At 39.5% G+C, this 22474-nt stretch overlaps 2 pseudogenes across 1 annotated transcript; both read right to left on the reverse strand.

Annotated features, from left to right (window-relative positions):
* Positions 1–8904: 8904 nt before the first annotated feature.
* Positions 8905–12368, reverse strand: LOC147607961 (uncharacterized; annotated as a pseudogene).
* Positions 12369–17157: 4789 nt separating this feature from the next.
* On the reverse strand, positions 17158–19960 carry LOC147607962 (cellulose synthase A catalytic subunit 3 [UDP-forming]-like; annotated as a pseudogene). Its single transcript, XR_015264552.1, has 5 exons — positions 19769–19960; positions 19124–19400; positions 18676–18867; positions 18231–18581; positions 17158–18018 (listed from the first exon to the last, which is right to left on the reverse strand). The product of XR_015264552.1 is annotated as a cellulose synthase A catalytic subunit 3 [UDP-forming]-like (transcript).
* Between the last annotated feature and the right edge of the window lie 2514 nt (positions 19961–22474).

Raw genomic sequence — 22474 nt, forward strand, 5'->3', positions numbered from 1 at the left:
ATAGAAAGACATGGCACTCTTTGACATCGGCACATCACCTTTGATCCATGAACCATGTTCCCTACAAACTGAGCAATGAGAACCTCTTTTTCCTTCCAAATGAGTGAGACTATTTTGATCTGGATCAACTATTAGCACTATGGAACTTTATAGTGTCACATTCCATGCATGATTGATACTTAGGTTGATCCCTACATGCACTTACTTCTCTTCTAACATATGCCATCCTTTCTTTTGTAAACATAGATGCTTGATTCCTATTTTGATCTTGATTAACCACCACTACTACTCTCAGCTTAGAAGTTCGTGTGCTAAATGTGAAGTATTATACACTTCTAATAATCCATTTTGTCTTCGTGCTACCATCTTGCAGTGGAGAACAAAACTAAGTCCATAAACCTCATCTACTATTCCCACATATTCATAGCTACACAAACATATTATCCAAGTGTATGTGTATATATTTGTGTCAGTGTGTATATTAAAAGCTATAATCACTTACTTATGTATGCTTATGACATTGCAGTTTACATATTTAAACTTGTATGCATATTCATTTGGGTGGTTGCAAGATGAGGGTACTCACTTTCATTCACTCTCTCTAAAATTGGGACATCGACGCAACGAGCGAAACTCTCGGGCGAAGTACCTTGATTGTGATATCGCCATTAATAAAAACATGACACGTCCCTCCCGAGCCAAAAGCCCTATATCTCGATCGAGAAATCAACAACCGCCATGTTAGCAGGCTCGAGAGGCAAGTCACCATCCATGTCACAAATACATGTCACCACCACCTAATTATCTTGATCGGGATATATAGGCCACTCGGATCCACATCAATGCCACAATGGATCCCCCTCAACTTGCCCACTTGGATGTACATTTAGCATATTTAGTGATGTCGTCTCCACTGTCCACGTATCTCGAACGAGATAGGGAAATATAATCTCGACCATTGATGTATCTCGATCAAGATATGGAGATGTGATCTCATCCATTCATATATCTCGTTCAAGATACCAAGATGCAATCAAAGCCGTAGAAATAGCTCGATCGAGATACGTCCATATAATCCGACCCATCCATTTAAATCCATTCCAAGATGCGATCCCAATTGTTGACATATCTCGATCAAGATATGTAGTCGCGAATCGTGACCGTTCTCCAATGTATCTTGATCGAGTTACTCTCACTGAAAATTGAAGCCGTCCATTTATCTCAATCGAGATACCTATTTCAAATTGAAGCCATCGATCACCACCAACCCTAAAATTAAACGAATATCGAGACCATTTGTTTCAACCCTAAAACCACGGATACATCTGGGGCGTTGATCTTGTAAGCCCTAAAATGGACGCCATTGAACCTCGATCGAGATTATAAAACTACAAAGTTTTTTTTTTGCCCTCATTCTCTCATGTCATTTTCCCTCTCCTTGCTCTCTTGGATTGAAGCCAATTAGTGGGCTTTGAATCCATCATTAGTGTTGTTTTATAGCTTCATTAGTGTTGTTTTATAGCTTCATTAGTGCTACATTAGAATTTTCTTAGCGCTAAGCATTGAACCTTTCACATTGACCTGCCCGTTTGTGTTAGGCTTAGGGTCTAGCATGGAGTCACGCGAGGACGGCCACGAGGAGGGCCCCTCGTCTATTGTGGACCTCATTGCAGAGATAGACCGTGAGTTAGCAGCTATCCATAGGACTGCTAGAGACACACCATCTACATTACATATTGTGTCAGACTTGGAGGTGATGTTCTCATCCCCTCGTAGCCTCAAGATATTGTTTATGTAGATGAGTGAATAACACACTACCGCATTCTCCAGTATCACATGGCTTGACATATCATCAGGCCTGTGAGCTTGGTCCTATTAGGGATGGAGCCTACTTAGACCTTTTCTTTAATAGGGTTGGGATGTGGCCTGGGGCAAGGAAGCCCCTTGTTATTTCGTGGTGTTCACATCCTCCTATGGTGGAACATATATCTATAGTCGATATGTTGCTGTCGCATATGGGAGGATGCCGAAACCGCCAGATTCCCATATACTTTGCAAAGCAATTATATACAGAGTTGTCTAGGGGAGAAGGTGGACTACACTAGCCATTGGCCTAGCGGCGGTGCTGGTTGAGGTTGTCTCCAGGACCAAGGTAGGCGGCCTCCACCATCCTTCGTGTAGTTGCTGCTCTACAGATCCTACGTTTGTGCCTTTGTCTACTGTTGAGGCACTAGGCGCCCAAGTGGGGATCGACGTATGAAGTACCATAGAGAGCATCCAGCACGTGGTGTGCCTGTTTTCTTATCGATACACCAACAGATGTCAAGGCATTTATACATATTCATTGCTTCTTTACGTTTTTCATAGTCATTTGTTTACATGTTTATATGTACTTTTCTATATTTTTAAAATGAGTAGCATGGTTGATTATGTCACGTAGGGTTCCATACCTCCTAGTGAGAGACTCACTCAAGATTTTCTGTAGGTGAGAGCGGAGATCGTCGACCGTCTTAGAGTAGCATTCTAGATGACAGAGACAGCCACTGCAGAGGCGCGCCATGCAAGAGAGATTGGCATCCACCTGGTAGGTCTCTCTTGTATGTAAAAGAGTTATAATCAAGGTCTAAAGTTATAAATTTATTTAAGTAATACGTATTGAGAGAGACTAATTAATTATTTGTATGCTTAACTTTTTGAGTAAGCCTAGACTGAGGTAGAGAGTGCTAGAGCTAAGGCATAGCAACACATGATTATGCAGAGGATTCTACAGCAAAGAGCAGAGTAGTTGATCCTATATGTTCAGGAGTTTCGCAGGTCTTTTGACGTGACAATGCCTTACTTGCCTTCGACCTCTCCCTCAGGATGCACCACCATTCCTCTGCGACGCTTGCTGCACTCTACGCCTCGAGGACATTGACAGTATTGGTGGATATGCTTTGGGATGTGGACATTTTTTCCATTTGTCCTCTGCAGCATCAACCAGGAGCTAGTACGTTTCTTGGCATGTCCCTCTTACCAAGCACGAGTCGACCTAATGACATATAAAGTTCTCGGCATTGACGATCTTCACCCAGGCTTTGCTTGAGTTGATATAGGATTGGTAGGCCACTTGATTTTACATCAGCTAGTGACTTAGGACTCGATGCTGAGATGACAGAGATCAGGAGCCTGAGGTGCCTCTAGAGATTGAGTAGAGTGCACACGAGTTCGATGGATACCAGAGAGTCCTTCAGGAGAGCCGGCTCACAGCACACAAGCATGTGGGTGGTGCTGGTCCCAGTGGCACCTCAGGTGATGGTGCGACAACAGTACTACTTCACATGAGCAGTGTGTCCTTACAATAGGGAAGTTTACACGTGCAGAGTGGTAGGCATGGACCATTGCCGATTACAGATTTTAGGTTTACAGACAGAGACATTTTACAATAGCACAATGTAAAGTGAGGGAGAGGGCTATAGCAGCTTATGGGATTCATGAGCTCCCGAGTACACCAGCGCCAACTTATGATATCTTGCCTTTGAGACAGACCTCCCCATAAATATTCGATGACCCCTGCAGTAGGCACAGCCTCCTCAACGTGCACAGCAGTCCCGACGTGCATGTCAATCACCAGTCAGAGATGATGATATTGATTGATTGCCCGTTGATAGTGAATAAACTCAAACTAGTTGGGTTAGCTCACTTATATTGTATGTAGATTTATTGGCAGTGACTAACCTCAGACTACCTAGGATAGCTCATTTTCATTATGCCTTGATCTATTCACTATGGCATGGTCATGGTACCCATGTTTGGGTACTATTTCATTTTCACTATGGCATGGTCTCTTAGTGCTTGAGAGGCCATGGAAAATCCCGCTCTTCCCCATGCCATAGTAAGCATGTGGGGGGGACCCACCCCCACATGCTCGCAAAGTTTGGTCAGCGTCGGACCATGTTTGGGTTAGTAATTAGCACCCAGTGTAGATTTTTCAAGTCTCTTAGTGCTTGAGAGGCCATGGAAAATCCTACTCTTCCCTATGCCATCGTTACCCAAACATGCTAACCAAACTTTGCAAGCATGTGGGGGGACGCACCCCCACATGCTTGCAAAGTTTGGTTAGCATTGGAGCATGTTTGAGCATGATTGATTGAATAATTAAGATAAACATAAAGATAAAAAGAAAACTATTATCTACTTAAAAATTAATATTATTAATAAATTTTTTTATAAATCTAAATATTTATCATTAGTAGATATATAAATATATTTTAAATTTCATCTTTTATTTTGTAATTATATAACTACATTTTCTTTCATAATGTATTTTTTTCAAATTTTATTCAATTGTTTTTCCTATACATAAAATATTTTCAAGAAATATTAAATTTTAAAAAGTAAAATTTTAAAATAAAATAACATGGATTAAAAAAAATTATTATTTATCTAATTTAAAAATATAATCCTTTGAAATTAGTGATTTTAAATTCTTTTATATTAATAAGTTATATATATTTTATTCTTTAAAATTTTATATTTTATTTCTCTTTTTTGGAAAATACTAAAAAATATACTAAATTAACTTTTTTAAAAATATATTTTTAAAATTTTTCAAAAATATATTTTTGAAAAAAAAGGAAAGGTGGGAAGGAGGTGCTATGTGTCACAGGCATGCATGTCACGTGGGATTTTCTTGACATGTGGCACTATTATGGCTAATGTCGCTATTCCATGATGTGGCATGCCATATCACCAAGTGCGAGGTGGCATGCAAAGGTGACAAGAAGATGTGGCATTAATGATGACTAGGATGATGAGGTGGGAAGTTAACTAGGTTGACCATGTTGACATGGAGGGTGGAGGTGGCAAGGTGCTTATGTGGATCCTCTAGAAGCTAATGTGGACATAAAGTGGCATGAAATATAAGATTTGTGCCCACCCAAGCCTCACAAATGGCATCATATCTAGGCTTTGAAGATTACCAAGCCTAGATTTCCAAACCTAACTAGGATTGGTTTTAGACTTGAAAAGGGGAGAGTGGACACAATACGGGAATTTTCACTTGAGAAGATTGAAAAAGAACCTTCCCATACTCAAATTAAGCTATTTTTTTTAATAAATTCATGGTAACAAGTATATTGATCCCTAGAGTTTTTAAATTGAAAGATTCAATATTTGATTTTCTAGAATTAAATTACAATTGATTTAATGCATAATAAATTTTCCAAAGTAAATCTACAAAAACCTAACCGTTAGATTTGTAATTTTACCTTAGATCCACATTCTATTAATCTTCCCCAATCTAATCATCACCAGATCCATACAAATTGAGCATTTTAAATGGTAGATGTGGTGGGAGGATAAAATAGTATGTTTTTTAACAATTCTAATGCCTTTTAAATAATATAGAAAATAGTAGAACACATCAAGAATTACTCGATTAATCAAGTTAAGCTCTATGTTATGTGTATACAATTTTGGTTCCCTACCCAAAGGGGCTTTGCAATTATTGGCTATTCAATCAAATTATAGTTTTAGTTGCCCAAATTTGCATGTGATGTTTCATTAGAAGACCTTGAAGTGAAACTCCTTGGCTAACTAGGAGAGACTGGCTATTCTTCTTAAAAAATTGTCTATTTTCAGGCTATAAACCCAAGGGTGCCTACTAAACGAAACTAGATAATCTCATCTTGCAACCACCCATTTACATGGACATGGCTACGGAGCAAGGCAACAACAAAGACTTGCATGCACTTCCATATACGGGGCTAAAGAGACAGATGGAATCACTTTGATCGTCTTTATCACCTCATAGAAATTAAGGTAGTTACATTTACATCACTAAGAGAGTTTGAATGTCAATATAAAAAGTAGCTTGAATTCCCCACCTCATAGAAATTGAGGTAGAATGTCAATACAAAAAGCAGTCATTAATAGCTTTTAATAGCTTTTAATGACTGTGCTAATAGCATAATCATTAATAGCTTTTAACGACCGTGCTAATAGCTTTTAATGGCTGTTGTTAAGTCCCAAATTCTAAACATGTGTTAATAGTTGTTGATAGCTGTGCTAATATTTTCTAATAGCTAATGTTAATAATTGTGCTAATAGTTGTGTTAATAATTGTAGTAATAAATATGGCACTTGTGTTTAAAGTTGTATTAATAGTTGATAACGTTTTCTCTACTATTTTTTTAGCACCTTCACCTAGGAGGGTATCACTTGAAAGTGGCCCAACCAGGTCTATTTGTAGCACACTTGAATCGGCAACCAATGTCGATGACCCTTGGGATGTTGCCATTGAAGGCTCTGCCATGGTTCAAAATGTTGCTGAGAATGTTGGTCTTGATAGCACAGGTAACAAATGGTGGAACCTAACAGTTTTGTTGTTGGTAGCCAATAGCTGTGTGATGCCTACATGCTGATGGATGTGTTAGTTGTTAATAGTTTTATATTTTTTGATGGTTGTTAAATGTTTCCTACTGTTTTGGCAACATCTTCACCCGAGAGGTCACTTGATATTGGTACAGACCGACATATACCAATTAGTGTGGATAAAGCATGTGGAGACACCTTGTAGGACTTTTTGAAGAACGCAAAGCGACAGAAAGGCGGTGAAGGAAAGCAAGTGCCAAGGAGGGTCACGCGTGCATCTTAGGGTGTGCACGTGATCCGGAGCATGTTAGCCATGTTGATGGTGATTCATAGTTTCAAAGTATGATTATGAAAACATTGAATGATGCATTGGTTTGTTGGGATTTTGACAGTTCAGTTCGTGTAATGTAAAATATTGTGCTTGGTGTCAAGTTTCTTGCCTAAAATTCCATGCTATCTATGTGCAAGAATTTTTGTCGAACGAAGCATGTGAGGATACCTTGCAAGAAAGCTTGACGCAAGCAAAGCAAAAGAAACCAAGTTGTGAGAACGCATCATCCAAGAGGCTCAAGAAAGCTCCTGCGCATGCATGTAATCTAGTTGTGGAAGTATCTGAGGAAACACGTGTGTGGAAAGTATGAAGAATACTATTGCTAAAGGGCAACAGAGACCATTGCTGGTGTGCTGACACTGCTCCTGAGCATGATGCTCCTAAAAGCCATACTGATGATGGTGATTTATTATCCCAAAATATACCTAGGTAACTCTGTTTCGGCCAAGAGCCAAGAAACATTGAATAATGTATTGGTCTTTTGAAATTTGATGATTCTGAGTGCAACCATTGAGTTTTTCAATTTGTGCATACATCACGTTTTGTGCTTAAATCTGTACTTGTCTATGTAATATTTTGTGCTTAATGTCGAGTTCCTTGCCTGCTATGTGTGCAGTCATCCATAGAGAAATGAGCATGGATTTAGTATGCTTTCAACCCAAAAAGCACAAGATGAGGCCCAAGCTACGTATCCCCTGTCACCCATATCGTGATAGGTTGAAACGGTAAAGGAGCTCAAGGACATATACTATAAAATTTTGAGACATGTATTCCAGTCTAGCTATTGTGCATGGGCTTTTTCGAATTGCAATGATCTAACATCGATGCTTGAAGCACCTGAGGAGAATTTTGCCACCCCAGTTAGTCTCGAGGAGGATCCTCGTGCTCTAATTCTTGACCTTAATGGTCTTCTCATTCATAAAGTGGATCAAAAAGAAGAGTTGTTCTTCCCATCTTGGCATATTCGATATGGGAGAAAATTCTAGTGCTAAAGCCAAAGAGAATTTACTTCCTTGTGCACCCTTATGTGAGCCAGTTTTTGCTATGGGCCAATAGGCACTTCAAAGTCTTCATATGGAGCGCACGCATAGAAAAGAACTTGGTGGAGCAATTCTGTAGTTACTTTCCAAGTCTGTGTGGTGTTATTATAGGCTTCATTGGGCAAGGTTCTTGCAAGGCTATCATTTGCATGGCAAGAAACACGTGTTTTTCAAGCATCTTGATGATTTTTGGGAGAGAAACAGTCAATTTGACGAAGACAACACATTGCTTATCGATGATAGCCTTTACAAGTGCATGAATAATGTTCGTGGCACCTTCTGTATTGTACCAAAGTTTGGCTCCACGAGTGATCCATGGTGTGCACCATTTCTTGCAAGTTGGCCCCATGGTTGTGGAAGTACCTAAAAGCACTGGATAGAAGTTCGTTTATTGGGAGAGGTGATGTCTTTGGTGAATATGGCAATGCTGAAGATTTGCAGGTTATCACACTTATTGAAGAACATGTCAAGAGAAAACTGAACTATTGTGGGGGTGTTGTGGTAGGCCGTGTAGCTCCCAAGACCGAGGATGACATGCGGATGGCACACGATGACATTTGTGGGGATGCTCAAGAAGAGAAAGTGGCAACCAAGGTGGTTTAGGATACACCTTTCTACAAATAGCCAAGGATCTCGCGAAGAAATTAGGGCTTCTATGGGGCCGTGTTTTGCTGGCGATTGTACTGTGGTGTAACATTTTGATGTAATGTAACATATTCTCATCTCCTCTGTAATGGACATGTAGAGAGTGTACTGTACCGGACATGTGCAAAGATATATAATGCAAATCTTTTTTTGTGTTAATAGCTATACTGGCTGTGTTATGACTTGTTCAAAATTGTTAATAACTACTAATAGCTGTTAATAGCTGTGTATAGGTGGGTTGATAAGTACTTTTGATTGACAATATTTGTTCACCAATTGATTGACACTTTTGAATGCTAGGCTGAAGCTAAAATGTAAAATATATTTAATAACCAAAGATGAGTTTACAGCTCCCATGGCATGCTATTGTATACAAATTCAAAGACCTCAGGCGAGATCATATACAATCCTGTGGCACCTTGAACAGGTGTCATAGGAATTTTAATACATCTAACAAGATGGGAGTATATGTAGACCAGAGGCTTTCTACTTAATAGCTTGTAACAAGATTTATCTAGCTTCTTATAAAAGAATCTATTTAAAAATATAGGACCCTGCTTCAATTTCATTACCCCAACTGTCCTCCTCATCTACTCTGAGTTGTTGCTCCTTTGTACTTGTGCACTTGATCAAGTAGAAGTCCACGTCTTCTTCATTGCCCTCCTTTGCATTGACAGCAAAGTTATCTCCTACTTGGAGTGCTTCGCTTAGTGCTTCATAATGCCCTTCATATGTAGGCTCATCAAATTCTTCATCACTGTTTCCATTGTCAGTTGGAGTTATCTTATGGTAGCTCTAGCTTGTCACATGTGTTTTGTGACTGCATCTTCTCCATTGATCGTGCATGCATGCACTACAGTGACAAGACAGTTGTCTATATGAAAGTGCGGAGCCATCTTGTTTTGAGTAGCCACGAATACAATGCAATGAGTGTGCCTTAGGGAAAGCTTGACAGTCCCATCGAATCTCTCGATTCACATCTCCCACCTTGACCTCCCAAAATATACGTTCTACATGCTTATGCTTGGAAGGGTAGTGTGCAATAGATCCATTGGATAAGTGCTGATGAAGGAATTGCACGACTTTTGCTGCACATTTCAACTCAGCTCCATTGTCCTTCAATTGCTCGTGTGTTAAAGCACTCTTCACAAACTGCACCTGCCCCATCATGTTCTCCCGTACCATACACACTACCAAAAAAGTTCCATACCATTATTTTTCCTGTTAACCTAGCATATCTCCCAACAAAATAGAAGGGTCTCTTTGCCTTGAATTGATATGCAACCCCATCAGACCAAACCCAATGTTGGTTGACATCCAAGTCTTTGTCCTTCAACCATTGCCAATGAAGCATGAAGCAATGTTGCACAATAGAGTGTCATGATTTTTATTGTCAAAAATGAAGAAGTGCATAGTCTTTCTCACCTCACCTCCAACACGATAGTAGGTAATGTGCACAAAAATGGTGACTTGATTGGAGTACCAATGCATGGATTGGATTTCATTTTGTTCCTTGAAAGAGTAATTTTTAGCGAAGTCCGTGACTAGAACAACTACATCAGCTGGAACTGTTTAGCCTGCCATCGATACATGAAGTTATGTTTGATGAACTTTTGAAGGTATCTCTTAAACAACTGCAATAGATCAGTGCAACTCATCTCTTTGCATACAAGGTCCTTCCTTTTTTTCTTCTTTCCACCTTCAGAAGTGCCTGTTTCCACATCCTCAAATACTCTCTGCGATGGTTTTTGCATCTTCAAACAGCACGCATGGGCAACATTTTAGTTGCTCTGCTCCACACTTCATACATTTACCCAAGAGACATTTTACTGTATGGTAAGTAGGCCCATCTTGCCTAGGGCACAAGAAAGAATCTATAACCTTTGAAATGCTCTTCATAGTGTGTTTAGATGCAAAACATTGACATGGTAGTGATGAATCCATGCACACCATGCATGTACATTTGCACAACCCACCATGAATTCCAAAGGCCTGACTATGCATATGATTGACAGCATCCTTCAAAAATGAAATTTGCACATGGTAGATACAATAACATAATAACCTGTCCTTGAGTTTTCGGACAAAGTATGGCTTCACTGACTCAAAAAGCACGAAGTTGGATTGTGACATTGGGAAAAGCATCCTTGAAATGTTGGAAGAGCTCAGTCTATAATCCAGAACATAGAAAGCATGTAAGATACCTATAAACATTAATAACTATTAAACCACTTATACACTGCTGTTAACAGCTATATGCAAGCTATTACAAAGTTATTAGACAGCTATTAAATTGCTACTAGAATCTTGTCTACTAATAATTAGCTACAGCAGACAACTATTGGGTGGCAGACAATCATTAAACAACTATTAGTAAGCTATTAGGAGGCTGTCTCTACTAGCTTTTAGGTAGCTAATAGCGGTCTACAGTTATTAGTAGTGACCAGCTCTAGTAGATATAAGATAGATAGCTATTAGATATAATTCTATTAGGTAGCTATCAATAGCTACTATTAGGTAGCTATCAATAGCTATTATGTAGCTATCAAATAGCTAATAAACAACTATAAGGTAGCTATTACACATTAATTAGATAGCTATTAAATTGCTATTATATAATGTTGTTTAATAGTTAGCTATCAATGAGCTAGCAGACAGCTATTGGGTGGCTATTAAACATTCATTAGATAACTATGAGTAAGCTATCAGGAGGCTATGTCTACTAGCTTTTAGGTACCTAATAGCTATCTATAGCTATTAGGTACCTAATAGCTATCTATAGCTATTAGCAAAAATGACCAACTGGTAGTCAGATATAAGATAGATAGCTATTAGATATAATTCTATTAGGTAGCTTTTAGGTACCTAATAGCTATCTATAGCTATTAGTAAAAATGACCAACTGGTAGTTAGATATAAGATAGATAGCTATTAGATATAATTCTATTAGGTAGCTATCAATAACTACTATTAGTTAGCTATTAATAGCTATTAACAACTATTAAAACTAGAAGATAAATAGCTATTCGATATCATTCTATGAGACATAGAGCTATTAGTAAGCTATTACACTACTATTACACAACTAGATATATAGAGCTGTTAGCTATTAGAGGCACATCTATTAATTAGTTACACAACATCTAATAAATAGGTATTGGATAGCTATCACGTATAAATTAAGTGCACAACTATAATTGAACTAAGGTTGCTATTAGATTTATATCCTACTAGTTAAAATAGCTAGTTATTTATTAGATATCTAAAAGATATATAGCTATTATATAGCTATTAGATAACTATTATGTATATGTTAGGTGAGCATGTATTAATCAAGTCTTAGTTAGGTACACACTCTAACTGTCTATGTATTAACTAGCATAGCTAGTTACCTATTAGATAGGCTTCAGATATATACAACTATGAAAAAGCTATTAGGTAAATATTAGATGCATAGTTATTAAACAACTATTGGGCATACATGTGATACATCTAGTAGATGAATTGGGTGTTTGATGTAGTTCTTTCGACCAATTCTTTTTCGACATATGTCCTTTTTGTTAGGGGAGACATGAGTCTCAGTTGTCCAAAAAGTGACCACCAGCTCCTTTACCTCATCAAGTATGCGGCTTCTTGGTTGTTTCCTATGACATGTGGAGAAAGACAACATGGAGTTGTCATTTTCAAGTTCCAGTTGAGATTTTGCCACATAAAAGTTCCTTCTATCAATGGATAGTAGCTTAGAGACATCAGTGAGTTTGAGGCCAACTGACTCCTCTGATTCTTTTGAGTTTAAGAGCATCATCATGGCAGAACTTTTGAGGAATAATTCATCCCCAGACCATGGCTTCTTCAAACTTTGGATCGTGTTGTAAATATTTGCTTATGAGCGCTGTTTGAACATCGTTCTGGTGCTTTGGAGCTGTGTCTTGCAAATCTTTTAATGACGGATAAAGGATTAGCTGATTGAAGATGTCTTTCTTAGTGTCCATGTCCATGTCCATGTCTTTCTTAGTGTCCATGTCCATTTGTTCGTTGATGAAAATACCGCACAATCTCTTTGGAAGTTTTTGCTCTTCTTTTGCCATCAACGGTCTCTACATGGTCCTAGTTTCTTGCTTCCTTTGCTTTTCTTTTGTTTTTGGCTCTTTGTTTTCTTTTGCATTGTGCTTCATATTCCCTAATGAACTTACGTTCCTGGGATGGGAGTGCAATAACCTATAACATATAAACTTATGTTAAATCCCCATTTTTGCATTGCGTAGAAAGAGAGAGAGAGACAGAGAGATCGGTGTTCAGACCTACAAAGTTTCAACCTCTTCTAACTCTTGTAGTTCCACCATGTTTCTCTTTTGTGTATTCAGCTGGACAGAGAAAGAGAGTATTCAATCGTCTGTGTGTGTGTGTGGGAGAGAGAGAGAGAGAGAGAGAGAGAGAGAGAGAGAGAGAGAGAGAGAGAGAGAGAGAGAGAGAGAGAGAGAGAGAGAGAGAGAGAGAGAGAGAGAGAAATGCAAGCTTTGTTTGCGTGTGGGCACACGAGCGTGAGAGAAAGAAACAGAAAGAAACTCCAGCTCACGACGTGGGAGAAGGGAATCATGAATTGTAAAACGTAAAAGTTTGAATAAACTCTAGCCCATGACGTGGGAGAAGGGAATCATGAAGGTTTGAATTGTAAAACCTAAAAGTTAGAATTGTGAGCTCTTTTTTGTAGAGGAAAATAGATTTATTGAAATCTAGCTTTACACCTTTCAAAGAGCCAGTTTTCTACCCAAATAGCAATGTCCGGGGGACACAGCATTTTGTACACATATTCATGCTTCCACCCATTTAGGATTTAGGGGTCATCCTTCAAGAAGGGGGTGTGTGTGTGTGTGTGCGTGTGCGCGTGCATGGTCTCTATTTTCCCTCTTCCACAATCTTCAAAAGGTTTTGAAAGAGAAACTGCTCACCGAAGGTAAACTTTAAAAAAAATAACGCTTTAGAGCACCACATGCATGTCAAATTCAGGCATGCTTTAGAGATGTTTAGGATTTAGGGGCCACCCTTCAAGAAGGGGGATGTGTGTGTACGTGGTCTCTATTTTCCTTCTTCAAAAGGTTTCGAAAGAGAAACTTCCCACAGAAGGTAAACTTAAAAAAAATGCTTTTACTATATGTGTGTGTGTGTGTGTGTGCGCATGTCTGTGTGTTCCTTATGTGTATTACAAGGTCATTCAGATTTTCAACACCTAAAAATGGTTATCTTTCACATCCCTAGCTTTAGCTTTAGTTCCCAATTTCTTACTCTAATTTTTGGTTTTTTATTTGGACATGTTAGAGTCTTAGTACTTAATTGAGTGTATTAACTGGCCCCTCCCACAAAGAAGAAGATTTTTGTATCATATTCATGATGCCTTCTAAAAAGGGCAATTATAAGATTTGAGACAACCCCTAAGCCATGGCCAAGGATTGAATGACTGTGCCTATGTGATGCTTAAGTCCATTGAAGCAAAACTTAAAACACAAAGAATTCTTTGACTATCAGAATCCTTGGGGTTGTCACCAAGAAGGGAGAAATTTTAACTTTGTAATTACGTTTTTGTTTTTTACTTATTTGAAAATCCTTTAGTGTATTTCATTCCATTTTTGTTTACATATATAGCCTAAAACGTGATATAGCATAAAGATATACATACATACATACATATATACATATATACATATATGTATATATGTATATATGTATATATATACATATATATATATGTATATATATACAGATATACATTTAAATACATACATACATACATATATATATGTATATATATATATATATATGTATATATATATATATATATGTATATATATATGTATATATATGTATATATATATATATATGTATATATATATGTATATATATGTATATATATATATATATATGTATATATATGTATATATATCTATATATATATATATGTATATATATGTATATATGTATACACACACACACACACACACACACACTAGCATACGTATAGCCTAATAGATTTTCAGCTACACAGATGTGTGTGTGTGTTTATATGTGTGTGCATGTGTGTTTGTATGTGTGTGTGTGTGTGTTTGTATGTGTGTGCATGTGTGCAGCCTAATATATATATATATATATATATATATATATATATATATATATATTATATAGCCACACACACACACGTGCATGCATGCGTGCGCGCACGCGCACACACATATTAGGCAATATATAGCTTATTTATAGCCTAATATCTATGTGTGTGTGTGTATGTGTATATATACACACACTAAAATACATATAGCTTAATAGATTTTCAGCCATATATATATATGTGTGTGTGTGGCCTAAAATATATATAGCCTAAAGATACCCATGCACGCACATGCACGTGCACGTGCACACGCGTGCGCGTACACACACACATACACACACACACACACAAGTGCCCTTTCGAGTGGGTAAGATGACAAAGCGCCTTATGGTAGGTCAGGTGGGTGAAACCATATTAACCTATGGAGTGGTTAACATAATTTTAACCCTATCAGGGCCACTGTTTCTCTTAGGGAAGGACTAGTATATATCCCCTACACAATGGCAGGAGGTCCAAGCCCACTTTTGCGAGTGAGTACAAATCAAGTGAGCATAGATATCACGCAAAGAGACATAGCATGACTCATAGTCTTCTATCCTCACAAGTCGTGTAGTGTTGGCATCATCTCACCAAGGATTGGCTGAAAGACTTAGGGAAGCCCACCACTTGTAGGCATAAGCCTCAAGATTGTTGTTGAGAACAAAGCTAAACCTTTGGGCATCCTTAGGATGCAAAGATTAAGACCTTTGGGCTAAGCTTCCACAACACATTTGTAGTGATGGATTTTCAGAGAATAGGGTCATACACCATGATCCTTGAAAGATCTTACATGAGAGACACAAGCCTAGTTCACGATTGGGAAACCAATCACATTTATGGGTAATCTTTCCTTGAAAATATACTTGAAAACATGGAAGCTTTATCCCATGGTCATCAAGACATTCTTGCTAAAGCCTGACATAACCGCTTGGAACATGCCAATCCATATTTGTATAACTTGTAACAAGGTGTTGGATGGTGAAGATAAGGACTAAGAATATGAGCCTCCTGCTAACTTCGAAGATTGGATTCATGTTTTGGCGACCATGTATACTTTTTTATCGAAGCTTGGGAAAAGCTTGATGGTGCCGATATCACATCCCCTTTTTATGCTCGATATATTTAAAATAAAAAACTAGCAATGGACTTGCTTTCCTTGAGTTGGAGTTTCCTAGAACGACCACCTAGCTACATGGCCCACCTTGGTTAACAATGGGACTAGCCATAACGTGTTATCTTGTGAGACATGGACCTCATTTAGCCACCCACCCCTGGCACCATCTACCATAGCAACCAATACTGTGGTGGTAAACAATGCCCGATGCATGACTTTCTGGGTTATTTTAAAGATAAATTTATTGGAACTACAGCTCTGCCTTGAAAGTTTTATGTGACCTATCATTCAAGAGGGGATGGATTACGGCCATTGATTATGTAATCAATTGCCAGAAAACAATTGTAACACTAGAGTTCCTGACACGGGATGGTTGTTGGTGGGTATCTTGAACCTATCAACATCCCAAGCCTCATCCTTCACTTAAAAGCCATCCCCTCGTAACCCCTAACACTTAACAACCCTCTTACCACATCGACCACCACCTCAAACCATTATGGAGATCTCAAACCTTGTAGAGCGATGAAGACAAAGATGAAGACCACCCCCCAACCTCAACGTTAACAACCCTTAGGGAGGTCACTAAGAGGGAGTGGGTCTAAGAGTACTTAAACTCTAGCTAACTAGGAAAGTATGATACCCATGCTGCAGAGACATGATAGACACCATTTGCTAAAAGCCTACCTAGGAGCAAAGATTTGCACCACAAGCCTCTGCAAAGAAAATCCACATCACAAGTCTCTGCAATCACACCATCAAACACTAGACCAAAGATGGAGTGGAGACTAAAATTTATTGTGTTTTGAAGTTTAGTTACATTCTAGGGCATTCTATTTTCATATCTTGAAAGGAAAAAACCTAATTTGATTGGCCTTTTGCATAATTTTAAAGTTTAGTTGCATTCTATTTACATTTCTTGGAAGGGAAAAAAACCTAATTTGATTGGCCTTTTACATAATTTTGAAGCCCATATAAGGCTATGATCGTGTAGCTTAGTAATTATGATTTGGAGTGAAGTTCACTCTGAAAATATAAGTATTAAGCTTCATTACATTTGGATTAGAGTGGGATAGTTACTTTATGTTCATGCATTTCATATTTTTTCATGCAACAATATTGTGTAAATTGGTAGCTTAGAAGCATGTAAATAAAACAACAAAAAACAATTAAACATAGCCACACCATTAACTAGGATTTGAAATTGCAATCACCCCCATCAAGTCCAAAAAACTTTTAAAACTCCAAAAACTAGGCCCAATTAGCTCTTCGGTTGGGAGACGTGACCTCCCACAAAAAAAAAGTGAGTCAAAAACATGAGTAAACACATGTGAGCTGTGAGCCTAGACATGTTAACACGTGCATCAATCAGACATGAGTCTAGAGGTAGGTATACCTAATATTGCACCAACTAAATATTACTACCTTGAAGACTTGTAAGAACATACCTATTCATTTCCTTTGAGGATTTTCCTATCATATAATCTGTACTAGCTATAATTTCTAAAGAAAATTCTTGTCCTTTACAATTTTACTCAAAAAAATTTTGAGGATTGGTTTTCATGAAAAAGTTACCATGCCCTTGGATGAGCAAGGATGAGGGACATCCTTTGGATGAAGCCTGGGCAATCATCAATATGATTGTGACATGTGTACCCACTCCAAAGCTTAGCTGGATCTATGATGTGATTGGGACAGAGGTCCACCAATGCAAGTGTACCAACCAATGTCATTGTGACACGTGTACTCACTAGAAACACTCCAATGCTTACATGAGACTTGTGCCAACATGACACTCCAAAGCCACCCAGTAGTTCTTAGCAGTTGATGCCACACTTTACTAGATCTGGACCCTGAACCCTTATCAGAAAAGGATCTATTCTTACCCACAGAAGAGAGAAAATGGAAGCTAAGAGCACAGACCACACAATGACTATAGTGGAGTCCTGTTTTGCCTGCCCATCAACCCTTTGAGGAAAGGGTACAGATGCACTATGACCCAAAAAGCAAAGAAAAGCTTCCCAAAAAGGGGACCCCAAGACTGGAAGCCATTCGAGATTGCATCAGAAATGCCTGCAACAACTCCAACAAGGTTAATTATCAAGAGGGTTGTGGGTGGGATGAGCAATGCCAACCACTTGAAGGTGTAAAGTTCCCCATACTCCGTGTCATCAGATGCCTTGGCTGTGACTGTGAAGTTGGTGTCCATGCCAGCCAGGACCTTCAGAAGGCCTTGGAAAACAGCAAAGAGGTGGGCTGAAACACCTCCAATGACCCAAAACTGCTCATTTCTCCACCATTCATCTATCCCCACTCCGCTCCACCGCATCTCGAGGATGCCCGTGGCAAAGATCGAGAGGAAAAGTGAGATGAACCAGAGGCTGTCAAAGTTGCTTATCTGAAACAAGCACAAAAATGGGGCTACGTCAAGCACCTCCTGTCTGCATATACAACAAAAGGAGGATTGAACTCATGTACAATTTTAAGGCTGGGTACAGAATCGATGCTGCCAGTCTATATTATTCATCCAAATCCCTGGCCCCCCTATGGGTGGGGACAGTTTTGTATTGAGCCTAAGGAAAAGGATCTTAGAAGCTGTTAAGAACTTACAGTTGGAATCATGAATTCTCCTGTGAGGAGGCACACAGCTGGAAGAGTGCAGTAGGTGAGGAGAGGTATTGAAGTGAAAGGGTATACAATGGTGTTCACATATGCAAACCTCTCCAGCCACTTCAGGCGGCCGCCATACCCGTACCATAGCGGACAATGCCGGCTGAGGAAGATCTCCACAGAACCTAAAGCCCACCGAAGCACCTGATTCAAGCGGTCTGATAGATTGATGGGCGCAGACCCCTTAAATGCTGGTGGATGGGGCATACAGTATATGGATCTCCATCCCCTACCATGCATCTTAAACCCGGTGAGAATGTCTTCTGTAACAGATCCATATATCCACCAAATCTGCAACCATCCACAGTTTATTATCAAATTCAAGGTCAAATGTGTACTCAAGGCTTGTGCGCTTTTTAAAAGAGTCGTAAAGAAGGCATGTTACCTCCTTTCCCCAGTCTGTCTTGTCCTCGTATCCACAACTGATAACATGTTCAAGAGCGCAGCTGGACCAGTCTCACTGACTGCGGAACTGCGCCCTCTTCTAGCAGCGTAGAGGCAACAAACACAGAAGACTGCCCAAATTGATTCTCAAAATTTTTGTGGCACATGAGCAGGATCCTATCATCATCAAACCCTTCACAAATGAAGTGATCAGCATGTGTCCACATTGTATACAAGCTCCGCACACCGACAACATGCCACATGGAAGTCTGAAACGAGTCTAGTCACTTGACAACATGTACAACATATCCCATAGAAGTCTGAAATGAGTCCAGTCATCTGGACAACATGCAAAGCATGTCACATAGATGTCTGGAAAGACTCCAGTCACCCCAAAAACGTGTACAAGACATGTCACATAGAAGCTTGAAATAAGTCTAGTTACCCACCTTCTATCCCCTCTTCTATGTCCTCCAGATTGAGCACAGGTGCAGTCCGGTCCTTCCTTGACCTGGCAGGAAGCTGTTTCTTTGGCCTTTCTCCTTTTTTGACCTTGATCTTTTTGTTTCTAGGACCACATAATACAGTGGAGAGGCAATCACAAGACATCCTCTGCTTTTTCAGTTTGGAGGGTGCTTCATATCCATACAAGGCTTGCCTTCTAAAGCAGCACCCAGTGCCCACATATACAGGACCCTGGATTCCATCCAAGCCTTTCATGTTTATCTGCAAAATGTGAACAAACCAAGATTTAATTCAGCTTAAAGCATCTTGCCTTCATAACCCTTCACACAATCTGTGATTAATTCTGACTGAGACACCAAAGCAAGACTCTGAATGAGAGCACACACACACACACACACACACAATTTAATTTGTAAACCATACACCTATGCATGTTCACTTTCGCACACAGTAGCATATACATAAACACATATACATGCATGCATCATGCATCCAGACATACATTTGTACCATGATGATCCACACCATTGAACTGCTTATAAGGTCTAAGTTCATGGATATATCTATGATCATGATGAGGAAAAGAAACAAGGAGCAAATGGAAAGGAAGATGTGGATAGTGTACTTACATCAAAGAATACTGTGTTATGGTTGGCATAACAATCATTAGGATCAATCCCATCAAAGCGTTGAGGGAGCTGGACATAGCACACCTTCTTGCCTACTGTAGGATCCATCATGAAACACATGGCTTCATGCAAAGCTTTACTATTGTTGATGTAATGGTCACAGTCTAAGTCAATAAAGTTTCCCAGAACCCAAGCACCACCCCACACCCCACACACCACCACCACCACCACAACCCCCCCCCTCCCCCCCCCCCCCCACCCCTCCCCCCCCCCCCCCCACACACCCACCCACCCACACACACTAATCCCACAAAAGCCCACTTCCCCAAGCGTCCCCAAAAATCATTCACACAAACACATCTACGAAGCAATCCAAGTACCAATGGTCACATACACAACAATACCGCCATGAAAATATTGGTGCGTTTGGCTAGCCCTGCCACCCAACCATAGGCTACAAACAGGATACAATGATAATCTACCCCCAAGGTAGAGACCATGCAATCCTAGCATGGTCCAACTCCACACCACAAAAGCACATCATTGATGCGACCAACTCGTGGGTTATCCAATAGCTGGGCCCTTGGGTGCTCCCTCTCCCAAGGTTTGAGTCCCACACTGAATGAGCCATAACCCAACTATTTATAACCCAATAATCTGCTATGTAGAGTATCCAGTCTCAATGCTAGCTTTGTTATGCTCAAACAATGGAACATAACATTGTTCCCCTCCTATTTAGGGGCTCCTATTTAGAGGATGAACGGTAGAGAAAATCCAGAAACTAGCCATGGGGTGAGGCAACATTCTCGCAACCTGCTCATGGAGAACATAAACAAATAGATTCTCTAAGTCTTGCAAACTCTTTTTCAAACACCAAGCTATCTTTTGCACCCAACACCTCTTTCAATCTACTAACATAAAAGACAAGATTTACATGAACTCCATCCAGGAAAGAGAATCTGAAAGTTTTTTCAAGATCATATAAGGTCCACAATATCTTAGGCTTACTTCACACATGTCCACTGACATGTATGCTCAAGGAGCTTCGGCCACTCAGAAAAAGTGAATATGCTTGGTCATCCGCCATCATCTTCAGACCTATTCGGACGGACATGGAGGCATTGTGATGTGGCATGTTGACTCATGGCGAGGGAGGGCAGTTTTTGTCCGGCCTCTCACCGCCTCTCACCCTTGCCCCTAGGCGGAACATGCGAAGAAGGAGAGAAAATGGTGGATTGAACCCAAGACCTCCGTTAGCCATGTGTACGCTCTAACCACCACTGGACCCAACATGGCCTTGAGAAGTGTGTAGTGCAGTTATTAATATTATCCAAAAAGGTGTCTCGATGTCACATATGCACCCTGCATTGTGGTGCTATGTGACACACTTGCTCAGCATTTTATGTAACATTATACAACATTAATACTCTTTAGGATTATTTGTCGTATGCCGTGGCCCCATTGTGAGCCTTAGTTTGGGACATGTCAGGCACGGGCTACGTAGGCCAGTCTCCCAAGCCTTAGAGAGTTCGCATGTGTCAATCCTCTTACCCACTTGGAGAATAATTCATCTTATAGTGCATATAGATGTCAGCCTTAGCATTAGGTATTACATTATTAGGACACATTATTAGGGGCATGGGCTAGCTCCCATAAGGCACCCCATGATGGGGTTGCTTTGTATTCGTGTTCGAAAAAAACCCGAGTTTAGTGTAATTTGTACCTGCATATTTTGACATCTTATAGTGCATATAGATGTCAGCCTTAGCATTAGGTATTACATTATTAGGACACATTATTAGGGGCATGGGCTAGCTCCCATAAGGCAACCCATGATGGGGTTGCTTTGTATTCGTGTTCGCAAAAAACCCGAGTTTAGTGTAATTTGTACCTGCATATTTTGAAAAATACTTTCAAATTTAGAACTTAAAGGTACAAATAACTTCAAATTTTAAAAAGTTATAGAACAAAAACCTTTAGATTTCAAAATTTTCAATATAAATAATTTCATAATTTTTAGATGAAGGTTTTTCACTCTTTGGGTCCAACACTGCTTTGTACGGCCAGCATAATTATAACTACAGCGGCATCCCTCTCATATATAAGGCACCTCTTGGTCCCTTGCATAAATCATTAACATTCACGAGTATTTAGCAAAGCATACCTCTCATATATAAGGCCCCTCTTGGTCCCTTACATAAATCATCAACATTCACAAGCATGTTAGGGCACAAGCTATTCAAGTCAGTCTCCCAATCCTTCGAGAGTCTGCATGTGTCAGTCCTCTTACCCACTTGGAGAATTCATCGTATAGTGCATGTAGATGTCAACCATAGCATTAGGTATTTTCAACATCCCTCTCATATATAAGGTGCCTCTTGGTCCCTTACATAAATCATTGACATTCACGAGTATTCAGCAAAGCATCCCTCTCATATATAAGGCACCTCTTGGTCCCTTACTTAAATCATCAACATTCACAAGTATGTCAGGCAAAAGCTACGCGGGTCAATCTCCCAAGCCTTAGTTGAGGGACTAGTTCCAACAGACACTCTGAAATCTGGTAACTTCTTTCCACCCTTCTCAATCCTCCACAAGCCGAGCCATAGCCTTGACAACAGTAATCCATGCCTCACTGAACTTCACCAAGTACGACGGCAAGTGTGACCATTCGGTTGTGACTCACTTTATTCACTAGTTTGTTGC

Source organism: Cibotium barometz, chromosome 54, assembly GCF_041138505.1.
Source record: "Cibotium barometz isolate CiBa-2024 chromosome 54, ASM4113850v1, whole genome shotgun sequence".
NCBI classification, from domain to species: domain Eukaryota; kingdom Viridiplantae; phylum Streptophyta; class Polypodiopsida; order Cyatheales; family Cibotiaceae; genus Cibotium; species Cibotium barometz.